Source organism: Nipponia nippon, unplaced genomic scaffold (assembly GCF_047370975.1).
Source record: "Nipponia nippon isolate SJK-2023a ecotype South Korea unplaced genomic scaffold, ASM4737097v1 scaffold_10, whole genome shotgun sequence".
Classification (NCBI taxonomy): domain Eukaryota; kingdom Metazoa; phylum Chordata; class Aves; order Pelecaniformes; family Threskiornithidae; genus Nipponia; species Nipponia nippon.
This window is the reverse complement of record NW_028262291.1, coordinates 24,399,904-24,414,348: the sequence shown is the minus strand read 5'-3', so window position 1 is coordinate 24,414,348 and position 14,445 is coordinate 24,399,904. Positions and strand designations below refer to the sequence as shown.

Sequence of the window (14,445 nt, the reverse complement as noted above, 5' to 3'; positions counted from 1 at the left end):
CTGCAAATATTCTTAATATTCTTATATTTTCTTCACCTGAGGATCAGCCTTTCTCTTCCTAACAGTTAATAAACACCACTCCCCCCGCTCCCCCCCCCCCCAAAAAAAAAGGGTGGAAAACCAGAAACTGTCACAACTGTCACAGCTGTGGATCACGAATGGTGCCAACGAAACAGTCTTCTGTGTATTTTCAAGTGGTCACCCTTCTCTTCAGTTATACCTTCCTTGAAATGTTTTCCCAGTAATAGCCCCTCCAACATACTCTTCAGAACCCAGGGCACAGGAAGGCAGGACACTGCTGGAGTCTCAGCTCTTCCTATACCATTAATGCATTTCTTTTTAATTCCAGATACTGGTCTATTCTATTAAATATTCTGTCCATCAGTCCTTTCTCAGACACCTCAACTTTTCCTTGGTCTAACTCATAGGACACTATGGGCTGTTTCATGTAGTTGGGGAAGAGAGAGCAATAATGCCAGAAGACAAGCTGCAGTGCAAAACTACCTGGGAGTCTGTGCATTCCTGTTGACCCTCTTTTGAGCACAATCAGAGAACACCCAGTCAGCTGTGCTTGGCATCTGGAGTCCCAAGAAGAATGATGGTGCACTGCCAACTTCCAATTTGGAGGTGCCAAACAGGTGCCATTGAGTAAACTATCTACAAGAATCTTGAGTATTGTCAGATCTCTTTTGACCTTACCAAACCATGCATCAACATATAATGTTGACTCAAGTTTTTCTGCGGCAAAGCGTAACTTTAAATACAAACATATGGCAGAATTAGGTAAGTTAATATTCCGTTCTCCTGTCTTTTTCACTTCTGCTTCAGAGTCTCTGCCATTGTGAAGAGAGAAACTGCTTCTGTTCAGCAGCTAGAAGTGAGCAAGACGTCACAGGCTTGTCTGTCAGTGTAATGCAAACTTTTACATGTAAAACCATATTGCCTGTAGGCATATGAACATTGTAACAATAGGCTTATATGGACATCATTGTTAAAGGAAGACTGAAAGGGGTTTGGTATGAGGTATATGGGTCTCATTTAAAGTTTGATTTAAATAAGGCACGGTGAATATAGGTTGCTAAAATGCTTTAACATCAAATGAATCCTGTTTGTGTACAGTGGTCATCATAAAAACGTCAGCTCTTGCCAGCAAATCATGCTAGATTCAATTTTTGTTGTCTAGGGACATTCTGCTGTATTGGTGGCATTCATATATCTGTTGACAGTTTTTGATTTTTACTAATTATTTCATGATTCTACTTTTTATCATAAGGTACTTTTGTTTCGAATCTACTTAAGGCATTATCATGTTTCCATTAATGTTTCTTTTATTTGAGACAAAATGTCTAAAACCAGGGGAAAAGGTAAGTAGAACTTTAAGATTATTCTAAGCTTTTCTTTTGTATGGTATGTGGTATTAATAATGCCCTACAAGGAAATAATTGAAGAACTTTGTTCCAATACTGCGGTTCAGAAAGGAAGCATGACATCTGTACATTATGGCTAATTGAATTTAATGAGCTTCTTAGCACCATGCAACTGAGTCTTTGAAATAGAAGCTATTCAATTCAGATTATTTGGATTATAATTAAATAATTTCACATTTACCACAGGAGCAACTTTAATCTTAATTAGACCTTTTTACAAAAAGGTGATGCCATATATCTTTGCATCTATATAGATGTATGCTTTTGAAATACTTATATTAATCAAAGTTAAATCTTGAAATAGATAAATATGGCAGCATTTTCTCTAGGGAAATTTTAGTCGTGATGCACTTCCCGGTTTTGAGGTAAAGAAAAGATATTTTCTTCAAAATGTCATTATGTCCACAATTTTAACAGAGTGATAACAGATAATTTGCCTAACTGAACGATATTTTGATTTTAGCACGTTGCAAAAGAGAGGAATCATAGAATCATTTAGGTTGAAAAAAACCTTTAAGATAAGCTTCAGTCTGTATTGTTAAAATTACAGAAAATTTGTGAGACTTTGTTACATTAGCCGATTGAAGTGAAGTTGGGCTTGAACTTGCTTTCACTACTATTATTTTCTTACATTCCTTTAGATCTCTCTGAAATCCTCAGTACTGTTTTGTACCACAGTGTCATATTGATTTAACAGTGAGTAAGAAATTGTCCACATGTTAAATAATCAATATAGGTAATTGGTTAGTTGAACTAACACTGATAAAATATATATGCTGGTATTTAAGTCTTCTTCCCCTTGGTTACAAAATTAATATAATAATTTTCTTTTTCTTGCAATATGCTTTCCAAAATCTTGCAATATGTTTTCCCGGTTTTGGAGTATTAAGTACCTAATAGCAATTACTTGACTGACTTTGTTTTGTGATCTCAGTTGAGAAACAAAGGATATATTTTTTTACAAGACGATTGCTAATTTAGGTTCCTAGAGTCTGAGGTGTCTCACTTCAGTAAAACAAGGAACTGCCTCTCCTCTTTCCATAGGTTCAAATTGCCCTTAATTTTCTTGAAAGTCAGTTTGAAATGCAGGTGCTTATCAACCCTGCAAAAGAGGCCATAGATGACTCAAGACTGTAGGCATCATTCTGTAAAATTGAGAAGTCTTCTACCTTTAACAATAGTCTCTCCAAGTGGGTGGTGGTGAGAAAGAGCTTGTAGGACAGATACTTATACTGTTTCTGCTCTGTGGATGAAGAGAAAACTTAAGTCTCCAGGGCTGTCAATCCAGCATGAAATTCAGATATTTTTACAATTATTACTTTAACTCTGTGAGTCATTCTGTGATACGTAAGGATATGTGCAAGAAATAGATAGTGCGTTAGATGTAGCCAAAGTGTTTCAGTGTAATACTGGAAATACACTTGTTATGTTTTTTTTATCTCTCTGTCATTTTGTAGTGATATTTCTAGGTATGTAAAAGTAATGATTCAAGCTTAGGTAATAACACTTTAAATTCTGCTCATTACTTTCATATTTCAAAAAACAAAAAAATATAGCAAGAGTGTGTGATTGTAATTTCAGACACACACACTCATGTCTCAGTCTCTTGATTCAGTTCCACAAGCCATACCTGATCCGATATCTCAAAACCAGCCCTGCAAAAGAACTGATAACCCATAATGCTGTATGGAAACAGAACTTATGAAGACCTAAAATTCTCCATAATTCTAGTAGCAGTTTGTTTGCTGCACAGACAGGAATGTTGATTGTCCTTGATTTAGCCTTAATGAACACAGATGTATTTAGGCATGCAGTTATTCAGCGTTTAGATATCTAGCCATAATATTTGACTCAGTGATATCGTCAGCATTGAAAATGCTAAACACAGATGAGTGTACACAGATGTAGTGTGTGGAAAAGTTTGTTATTGGTTGGTTGTTTCCCCCCCCCCCCCCCCCATTGTAATGTGTTAAAGGGCAATAAGGGAGAATAAAATATATTCAATGCATCTCTCTTACTGTTTAGTACCTTGTGTGTATGTCTTGACATCCGAAAATTGTACCTCTCAAACCTTCTTCATGTGCAAATCTTGAAATCACATACAAGTCTTCCACATCCTTTGTAACAGTTTCAAAGGTGATTCTCCATTGCATATCAGCATACAGGAATATATGATAACTACAGATGAATTAAAATCTGAGCATATGCAAACAGCAGAGGTACTTAGATTTTAGATTTAGATTGGATGCTTAATAGTATCTGATAATGGGATAACTGGTGGAAGGTCTGTACATACTCCTCAGACCAACTGTTCCTGTTTCTTTGGAGAACTGACCAATCTTCACTGCCTTGTTTACATGTTCATCCTGCCATGTATACTATACAGTAACTGAACTGATAGGAAAACATAAGCTGAAAATAATTTAGTAAACAGTTCCTCAATACACTTGGTAATGTGTTGGTTAAATTGTTCAAATTATCAGCCTGGAGAATTCAACTGTGTCTATAAATTCTCCAGACTCTTTGTTATGGATGGTGGGCATTCATCCATCCAGCTCTTTTAAACTTGATTTTTGGCTAGCTAGGTGATGGTCTGAATGAAAGGCCAATAAAGTGATACATATATTAATTACATATCACTAAAATGTTAATTTCCATTAATTAAAATTATCATTCATATCATTGATCATGAAAGGGAGCAGAATATGCTGATACACATTGTCAGATTCCAAGTTAACTGGAACCAGTCAAGAGAAAGACACCTAGGTATTGTGGTAGACAGATAATGAAAATATGGAAAAGGCTTGATGTGCAGCAGAGAAATGAAAGTAAATAGAGTGCTAGTACACGTAAGAATAAGGAAATATATTGAAAATATTATGCAATTATATAAATCAACAGTGCTGTTTCCTTTGGGTACTGGATTCAGACAGGGGTAGGTATTTATTTTTGCAAAGTCAATAAAGTGAAGCCCTGAGATGGAACATAAAATAATTCTATTGCAAGGAAAGGAAATGACACCCTTGTTTCTATCTGCATGTTGTCTCTGAGAAATTACTAATATGACCTTCATAATCTTATTTGAGCAGAAATATTTAGCTGGATAGATCATTAAGTGCTGTCTTTGAATGTTGACACTGTGGCATGTCTGTATTTAGTGTTCACCGAACTTTCAGTGCAGATCTGAATAATATGTTTCCAAACCAAGTTTCTGTTCTGGAGAACATTAATATTCGTGTCCTTTTTACTGTGTCTTGGAATTGCTAATGTAGTTCAGCTGCACTGCTATTTTGAAACATTTAGAAGAAAATAAAGAGAAAACAAAGCCTCAATGAATAAAATCTAGTAAAAATATGTTGCCATGTTCAACTTTCACTGTCAGGTAATCAGTAAAAGAAAATGCCTGGAGTATTGCAACACCTACTCAGTGTGCATGCATATCATTGTATCCATCCATAACAACTCCATCAGTAAAGCTGGGGGTGATGAGGAATGACTAGCAGTAGGAGCCACTGAAATAAATAACAATACAAGTAGGAATAATTGTAGAACTCCATTTTTTCATGTATTTCAGGCTGTTTTGAGACCATTTATATTTTAATGTGCCTAAAGTACCACTATCTCTAAACATTGTTTTCCTTCTGAAGGGGAAATGAGTGTCAGAAAGATTCTTGATTTCCAAAGTGAATACTGTGCTTTAAGGGTAATCCTGTGAGCATCATAATAGAACATGAAGAGAATTTTGTGAAGTGGCTTATGTCACTGAATGATTCTCAAACTGAAGAAATGTGTATTTCTGGAAATTAATCATGGAGAATAAGTGTCTGAACATGGCCTGTCAAAATAAGTCCTACCTTGTGTGAGAATACAGCTGACCAGAGATTAAAACCAAGTAAAACTATGAATTTGTTGTTGTTGTAATACTCTTTATTGACACTGTTTTCCCCTTCTGTAAGACATCATGTATTCCCTTTCTTAAAATCAATTTAGCCTGTCTTAAGAAACAAAACTCTCTTAATTTAGTTGAATATAGATTAGAAAGTATGGTTGTCCTCACTTCTAGGAGTGTAGGGCTATTACAGAAAATTCACTATTTTAATGTTCAGAAGTTTTCTTCTGGTTTTATGATTAAATGTGTTGGGGTATGCACATTTGATTTTATGATGCTGTCCTTTATATTAAAAATTCCCTGTATCTTTCTGCTTTTAACCAGCCGATATATTTATAGGCTCTAATGATATCTTCTCTTAACCTTCATTTTACTAGTGTAAATGAGCTAAGCACTTTCCAATTCCTCTTATAAGATTGGATTCTGTTCTTTTGATGATGATCCTGTTATCTTCTACAGCTTGAATTAATATTATTCCTTGCATGTGGATGGTCATCTGCTGAAGTCCAATGAAGTTTTGTACAGATGCATTAAAAGTGGAATAATACTACCTGATACATTATGGCGAAGTTGTATTGGTTATCCAATAACTGTCTAGTAGCATTAAACTTTTCACCTTAGTCCTTCCATATGCAGTTTATAAGATTGAACTATGTAACTTTATATAACCTTTTTAGTCAGTGAGTGAAAGACCTTGGATGTACCATTAAATGTCATACTGTTTCTTTTCTCCCTTTTCAGGTGCTGAGTGAAGACAGATAAGATAAACAGACTTTATACACATGGAAAAAAAAAAACCCAGGTGTTTTCTTATTAAAAATATCTGTCAGTTTAGGGATGGATAATGTATCTTCAGTCAAACTACATTGCATTGTGTTATGTTTTTCATGTATCTGCATCTTGGATTTTTTTTTCTTCAGAATTTTCTCTGAAAATTCCCAGATCTGCAGCTCTTGGGAGCATTGCTCCCACTTCTTTTGAGTAACGTTCATAGTTATTCATCGATAATCAAATACATATATGCCTGTGCTAATAGATTATATAAAGATCTTTGATCTTCCTTCCTTTTTTTCCCTTTTTTTTTTTTTCCAGAGAGCTTGGCTTTTGCTATATCAAAGTCAGAAATCATAATAATTATCACAAAAGGAAGTTCATGTTTTCCAGCTGAATCTACTTAAATTCCTATAAAGACTGAAATAAGAGGGTAGAATGATCTCCTGCACTCCTGATTAATGGACTCCATTCAAAGCAGCAATGTATAGTTAAAATTTTTATCCCTCTACAGGGCTGTCTTACTTTCCACTGTTGTGAACACCTCTCCACACAAGTTTTTTCATTGGTGCAGTGATATAAAGACCATGTCACTGCAGTATTGATTATTATGACTGAAAAAAAAAAGAGGCTGCTTTTATTTTCTTTCAGAGTTGCTATGTTTTAATACAATTGATATAATTTCTGATGCCCTACCAAGGTTAAGTTTAAGGCTACTCTAAGTTTACTGAAACAGAAAAAAAGTAATCTTGGTCTTTTATTCCATCTAATCTCTGGATATATTTGTAATACTTTCTCTCTTTGCTGCTTTGCATCTATCTCAGACTGTAATTTATTCTTCTTTTGTTTTTCTTCTTATGCAATGTATTTATTTAGAAGAGTCATGTGAAACTGGCATATTGGTAGTTATATAATACTCATGGGACCTTACAATATTTACAAGGATAAATTGGGACTGTAAGTCCACTGTGGATTTGCTGACTTCATCTGAATTTAATTAAGAGGTGAAGATGAGTGTAATAATATTAATTATTACAATAAGCTATAGTACCATTTGACAAGGTAGAAACATTTTTCTGATGAACAAAGTGTTTTCATATCAGCTGTGGTCAGAAGGGCAAAGTGATCACAAGTGAACACAAGTGACATACATTCCTTGATCTGTGGCCATCTGGCCATGTATGTGACTGAAGGGGGATGACTGTGTAAAGCAGAGATGGTTTTCATCATATCTCCATCTTTTTAACTCTCTGTCCACTTAGTTGCACAGGCTCAACTTCACTGAGATTGTCAACAAAGCCATTATTCCGCTCATTGGTCAATGTGTGTTCATTTTCTGCTAACGGCTTCAGGGATCGATGCACTCTATGCTGATCTTTTTCTCAGGTTCATTTTTCCAAGGGCAGTTATGTGTAATCCTCCATTCATCAGTGTCATGAAAACATCATGATTAAGAGGTGACAAATCATTGAAATAATAATTCACCTGTGGGGAAACTCAAGGAGAAAGGAGTGATAAAGTCTTTCACCTCTCCTATATGAAACTACTGTAGTAGTTGTGACAGTTGTTATGGTCTGTGTGCTATTTTTTGCTTTATTTTTGTTTGTCTGGTAACTTTGTTTTTTTGTTATTTTAAAATTTATTAAAGGAGCTCATATTTGTGTTTTGACCCTCTTGGGGGGGTTGCTGTTCATAGATGGGTCTGGGTAGAGAAGATGGAAGGAAAAGTAAACCAGTAGGTTCTCAGGAAAAAAACAAGCTTTTCTATTCCATTTAACCTAATCTGTAGCCTACAGGGATGCTCTATTGCTGAAATAAAGACATACTGATAAAGAAAATATCTTGGGTCTTTCACCAAAAGTGTTCAATAGTTTTTTATGATACGAGAAATGTCTTTTAATTGAAATGAATTTCTGGAGGGTGGGAAATGACCTAAGGTAGTATTTGAAAGAAGTGTCTTGATATCACACTCTGAACTGCATATTATGAAGTAAATACAACCATACTGAGCATAACAGGTTTAGACTGATGTTTGCTTGATGTATGCTATTTCTAGTACACACGGATTGATTTTACTAGGAAATATAAAATACTAGATCTGTGAACCTGAAAATGACAATTAGGAAAATATACTTCTCTAAAGATTTAGGTTACAGGTTTTCAGGGGTTTTGTTTGTTTGTTTGTTTTGCTTGCTTGCTTGTTGTTTGTTTGTTGTTTTTTTTTTTCATTTCAGTCATTTCTAAGTAATAATGATAGCATGATTTCTTTTGACTTTCTCAGGGATAGGAACTTGTCTTATATTCAGAAATTGCAGAATGTGTTTCAGCTTGTCTTTAATTCTGAGCACACATTGCTCTAAGGGAGGGATAATACACTACTTTTTATAATATCATCCTACTACGAGGCTCAAATTCTGTTTCCAAGACATTTGTAAAATATAATAGCAATTCCTATAAACTCAGGATAATCTGATTGTAGGATGTTACTTATTTAAATAGCATTTATCCATATCTGTCTGTGTATGATAATAGGATAATTCTTTTTTACATGAATTAGGTATGGACTAAGATTTTTAGATGTTTGTAAATTCTACGTGTATGCAAATAAATTCTGTGACTTAGATTGTTCAATTGTTAATGAATAAATATAAAGCTTATTTTTTCAGCAACATAAATATAAAATCTTTCTGGTTTAGCCACCTTTACGTTCATGAATTCTGAGCTTTCATTCAAAGCTAAATATTGTCCTGTCTTGAAAAATTAAATCATTTAAATTTGTAAATCACAGTGTGGAAAATAGTGTCTGTTGCTGCGTATATAAAGTGTAGTTATGGTGTGTCTTTTCACTGTGTCCAGAAGTTGCTTTCCCCCTTTGTGGTAAGGGAATTCATCTATATTGCCTTTCCTAAGTGAATAGCATCTGTCACAGAGTATATGAAGATGACTTAGGTCCAGGTATAAATCTGTACTGAAACCCAGTAATGACTCATACCTTCAGTTCTTTAAGTGTAAGCGCCAGTGTAAAATTTCATATTTCAGAATAAGTGTCATATTTTGATTTAGTTTAAAAATTACTTAAAACAATGACTTTAAAATGACTTAAATCAATGTAATGCAGTTTTAAAGTTAGGAATGTTCACAGAGAGACTTAAAATAGGATTAGTCTATACATTGCAATTTCATGCAAAGTGTATATGTAAAACATCATTTAAAAGCTTTACAACCAGAAAAAGCTCCACTGCACAGTCCTGTTTCCCAGTCTATCTCAAAGCCATAGCATCTCAAGCTGTTTGTGTTACATTTAGGAGCTGAAGGGACAGATTTGAACATGATGTGAGAAGGATTTCCTCTAAGGAAGCCTTTTCTGCCTGGGAGAGGGCACTCTGAATCAGCTGGTGGTGCTCCTTTCCATTTGTCTGGACCATGTGGCTTCCCCTGTAAGGATGAGGGGGCAGCTCTGCTGCTGCTGTTGTCCTTTGGAAGTAAATGCATCCCAGGCTGTAAATGGATATCCCCATAGTTAAATATAGCAATTCTCACTCTGCCTTGCAACATAGGTAATCTGTGTAAAACAGGTATAAAATGCTGCTATTCTGATTTGCCTGCAGTGTACACTTGTATAGTATTCATTCTGCACAGGTGTTAATGACTCCACCAAATGCCAGACAGTAGAGAATGAATTGAAAGAGGGTGGTTCATAGCAGTGAAAGTTAGCTACCATTGTGCTGACATTACTTTTTATTTTGTTAGGAATGGAGTAGTAGTCAAGATTTTATACAGGAGAGAAATGAAATTATCATTGAGAATGGAGAACTACACCCTCACCCCCTCAAAAGAAATCAGGTAGTTTAAAGCAATGGCAGAATAAGAAAACTTCTTTGAAAAAAGTGCCTAAAGTTTGGCCTATACCCTATGCCATGGTAAAGAAATGGTTTATCCACCTGTTTTTAATTAATCAGTTTTACATTGCTGGAAACTATATCTCTAAAAATTATATAGTGGTTCATGCATGCAAGGCATTTTTTTGTGTGAATACATGAATGTTGTTTAAGGAAGAAAAAAAAATCTTAATTTAAAACATTTTAAAAAAATCTTATAGTTGAATGCTGAGTGAATTTACTTCAATGAGTGTACTAGATGTCCATGTCAGAATTACAGTATAGGAAACATTTTAATCTTTTTTCCCCCAGGTGATAAGCAAGAGAAACATGTGCACGTTTTATGCCACATTCTGCAACTGTGACTATGCCAACAAGTTGCATGATTTATTGTCTTAGTAGGAACAATGGAGTGATTTCCATAAATGTCCCAAGTATAAATCCAACCAAGACTCCTACAATGCGGTACTTTGACCCAATCTATCTAGGAGTCCAATTCTTTTCAGCATAGAAGCATCATAAAACAAGGAAATTGCCCTGCACAAGGTGCTGAAAATTTATGTCATTTAGGAAATTCTGGATTTGAGCTTGCAGAATACATTTTGTTTCACAAATACACAGACATGCATATGCAAGGAGAAGGAAAATCCAAATAATTCAGTCTCAGTCACCACTCATCAGGGAACAATAATACCATGGATTTTTTCTAATTTGTCTGTAAAAATTTGTAATGTGAAATAATTTGACCTTGTTATTTCTGTGAGGGATGATCAGGACTGTGAAAATAAGGTTTTATTTAAATACAAAATGGTGATGGATGAGAGCATTTGTCCTTACTCAGTCATGTAGTCTTTGCTGTAGAAACAGTGGAAAGATGAGCTCATCAGATTGAGACATAACATTTATAAAGCAGAAAATAGAATGTAGTGATACATCCTGTCAAACTACCAGAAAGCAGAGCCCAATCAGACTTCAAAATTAAAGGGTCAAAAAATGAATTTAAAATTTTGAGACACCAACAGGTTGTTGAAATACAGTAGAATATGGGAGGTGTTTTAACAAGAAAATACTGTGCTGCTGGTGGACGAAAGACCAGTCTTCTCTTCAGTGGCTGCTGTATTGTAGGAACATGATCAGGCAATAGGATTCTGTGATGTTAGGGGAAGTACGAGAAACAGGCAAACTAAATGTTCACTTTAATATCACTTCCTCAAAATATTATAGATGTCTTTTAAACCTAGCTTCAGGAGAGACAAGAGGCAATGTGCACAAATTGAAATATAGAAAATTCCATTAAAAAAAAACCAACAAACTTTTACTGTTTGGGTGGTCAAACAGGGAGGTTGCATTAGATGGTCTTCACAGGTCCCTTCCAACCTCAAAGATTCTGTCAGTGATTCATAAATATAGAATGAAAACTGTTTAGTAATTAATCGTATATATCATTGTATTTATACTCCAGGCAGTTCCTCAATTGCAATTATAATGTAATACTTGTTTAACTATAAAAAGATTACTGTTATTACTTTTATTACGAAAACATCAGTGTCAGATTGCTATCACTGCTATATGCATTGTACAACAGTTCTGTCTATTGTTTACAAGTAAAAAGATAAAGTAAATTATATGCTGAATTACTATTGCCATTTTACAGATGGAAAACATAGGCTGAAAGATAAAATCCATATGCTCAATGCCTTTCTATGCATAACGCCCATTACCACCCTTGGTGACCCAGTTTAAAGGTGTGGCTGACTTAGAAACTGAACCTCAGTTGTCAGTGTCCCAGTCTCATTGGTGACCATTACATCATCCTTTTCCTGAACTGTGTTTGAAAGCAGAACAGGAATTGAACGATGATAGGAGTTACTAGTATATACAGTGAATATGTGAGCGTGAACTCGTTGTTGTTGTTGAAATACCTCAACTAACTTTCAGGAATTATTGTACTGGTAAAGCTGGATTATTATTAGGTGCTAATTAATTCTGTGATATATTCAAAAAGACAGGACAGATTAAGAAAGTTTTTCATTAAAGCAATACCTTAACACTTTTAATACCAAGTGGCAGTTATTTCTGTAATTATAGAATAATATTCACTATCTTTGTGCAAAGAGGGAAAGTACATGATCTGATTTGGAGACTGGAATGCCATCTGATCCATTCCTATACTGCTGCCAGAGGTAGTTCATAACATCCTTGTGAAGGATAAGATACTGATGGCAGGTAATAATTTGAGGTTCATTTAAAATTTAGTAAAGCATTATTGTAAGATGAAATGTACCTCCGGTTCTCCTTTGGCAGAGTGGCTCTCATAATTTTAGTGGTAACATTAGGCCAAATTCCAATCTTCATGCAGCACATAAGTAAAATCACTTTCTACAGAGGTGTTCTTGGAATGATCCCGGTGATTAAGTTTTAGAACAGCAGTAGTCTCTGTAGCTTTCCTTTATAAAATAGTAAGTTAAACTGTGGTATAATCTGTGACTGTGAATGTGTCTGATGCATTTTTGTCTATTGTGTCTATTTTTGTCCCCTGATTATTCTCATTTGTGATGGAAGATGAATAATATATCAGTGGTGTAGGTGTATGTATAATGTTTTTTTTTCCCGCTTTAAAGAATAACACTTTTTTACTTTTATATTCTATTCCCTATATATTACATTAATATATTTTTCTATAAGATTAAGTATGTTTCTATTTTGTCCTGGTTTCAGCTGGGATAGAGTTGATTTTTTCTTCCTAGTAGCTGCTATAGTGCTGTGTTTTGGATTTAGGATGAGAATAATGTTGATAACACACTGATGTTTTAGTTGTTGCTAAGTAACGTTTACACCAGTCAAGGACTCTTCAGCTTCCCATGCTCTGCCAGGTGCACAAAAAGCTGGGAGGGAGCACAGCTGACGCAGACTCGCCAAAGGGTTATTCCATACCATATGACATCATGCTCAGTATATAAGCTGGGAGGAGTTGGCCGGGGGGCAGTGATCGCTGCTCAGGAAGGGGCTGGGCATCAATTGGTGGGTGGTGAGCTATTGTATCATGTATCACTTGCTTTGTATATTATTATTGTATTATATTATTATTATTGTTATTACTACTACTACTACTACTATTCTATTTCATTTTGCGTCAATTATTAAACTGTTCTTATCTCAACCCACGAGTTTTCTGATTTTCACCCTTCCAATTCTCTCCCCCATCCCACTGGCATGGGGGGAGTGAGCAAGCGGCTGTGTGGTGCTTAGTTGCCAGCTGGGGCTAAACCACGACATATTTCTATTTATATATTCTATAAATTTGATGAAGAATATGTTTTTTTTTAATATCTGTGCCCAAATGGAAATTATTTCTGATGGTAAGAAACTATTAGATCCCTCCAGTTGTGTTAAATATCGGTTTATTGGTTTTCTAGATCCTGAAGCTATTTTTTCTTCTCTACATAGAAAGCAGTCAGCAGAGACAAGAAGCTGGCAATAGAATAATTTAATTGCAGTTAATTAATAAATCCACTGGATCACAATAAGTTAATAAAAGCCAGTGATAATATATCTTCAGGATAGAAAATCACTGTTTGGAGAAAACATGACTGATGTGATCAAAACATTCCTTGTATTTCCATACTGCATATTAACTAGATACATCATTTTCAGTTGTTCAGAAGCATTATCTGATGATATATTATACACAATGGCTAGTGATGTGCACTGTTGTAATTTCTGAAATTCACAGAGAAACTGCAAATATTACAGTATCTCAAATTAAGCTCAGTATTAGTTATAAAGGAATGTTACCATATTTTTCTCTCTGAGTTTTCCTCCACACATTGCCTTCAAGCATAGAAGAAATGAGCCTTCTAGAATTCAAGTGACATATATTAACCATATTTTCTATGGAAGTATGTGGGTTTTGGCATAAACTTGTCAGATACCATACATCTGTGATCTGTTAATTAATTAGGGATCACCATTATATTTACTAGCAGATGTTTTTTACTTCAAAAGAGAAATTGCATTTCCAGGTATCTGAACAGCTGCATCATGTGCAAAATTAACGTAGGTTAACATAGTAACCTGCCTTAGAATTTTGGTGTTCTTCAGTGGAATAACATGAAGTAGTTTCAGATGAATAAAATACATAAATAGCCGTTAACAACTGCAACACATATATAAAACCACAATGGAAGCAGATTGATGAAAAGGTTGTCCTAGGGAATAAGAAAAGAAAATATTGTTCAGATCTGCAGTTAGTAGGAAAGATTTATGTATGTCATGGGGATACCTGACTTTTAATTCATGTCAGGAAGTAGGTCTACTGTGTCAGAGACAGTTTCTGCACAAAGAATACCCGAGTTCACAGGTGCTCTCTAGCATTGTACATTTGGCATTGGTGAATGTGTAGTTCCTGACAAATGCTATAAAATGCTATAAACATTGAAAAAAACCCCTAACCCACAACAAAATAACGAGCTGCATTTCA

General features: G+C 34.9%; 1 protein-coding gene across 12 annotated transcripts in view; it reads left to right on the top strand.

The window, feature by feature from the left end:
• The window catches only part of LRRC4C (leucine rich repeat containing 4C), a 582,163-nt gene that overhangs the window by 317,808 nt on the left and 249,910 nt on the right, over positions 1-14,445 (top strand). The window lies entirely within an intron of this gene.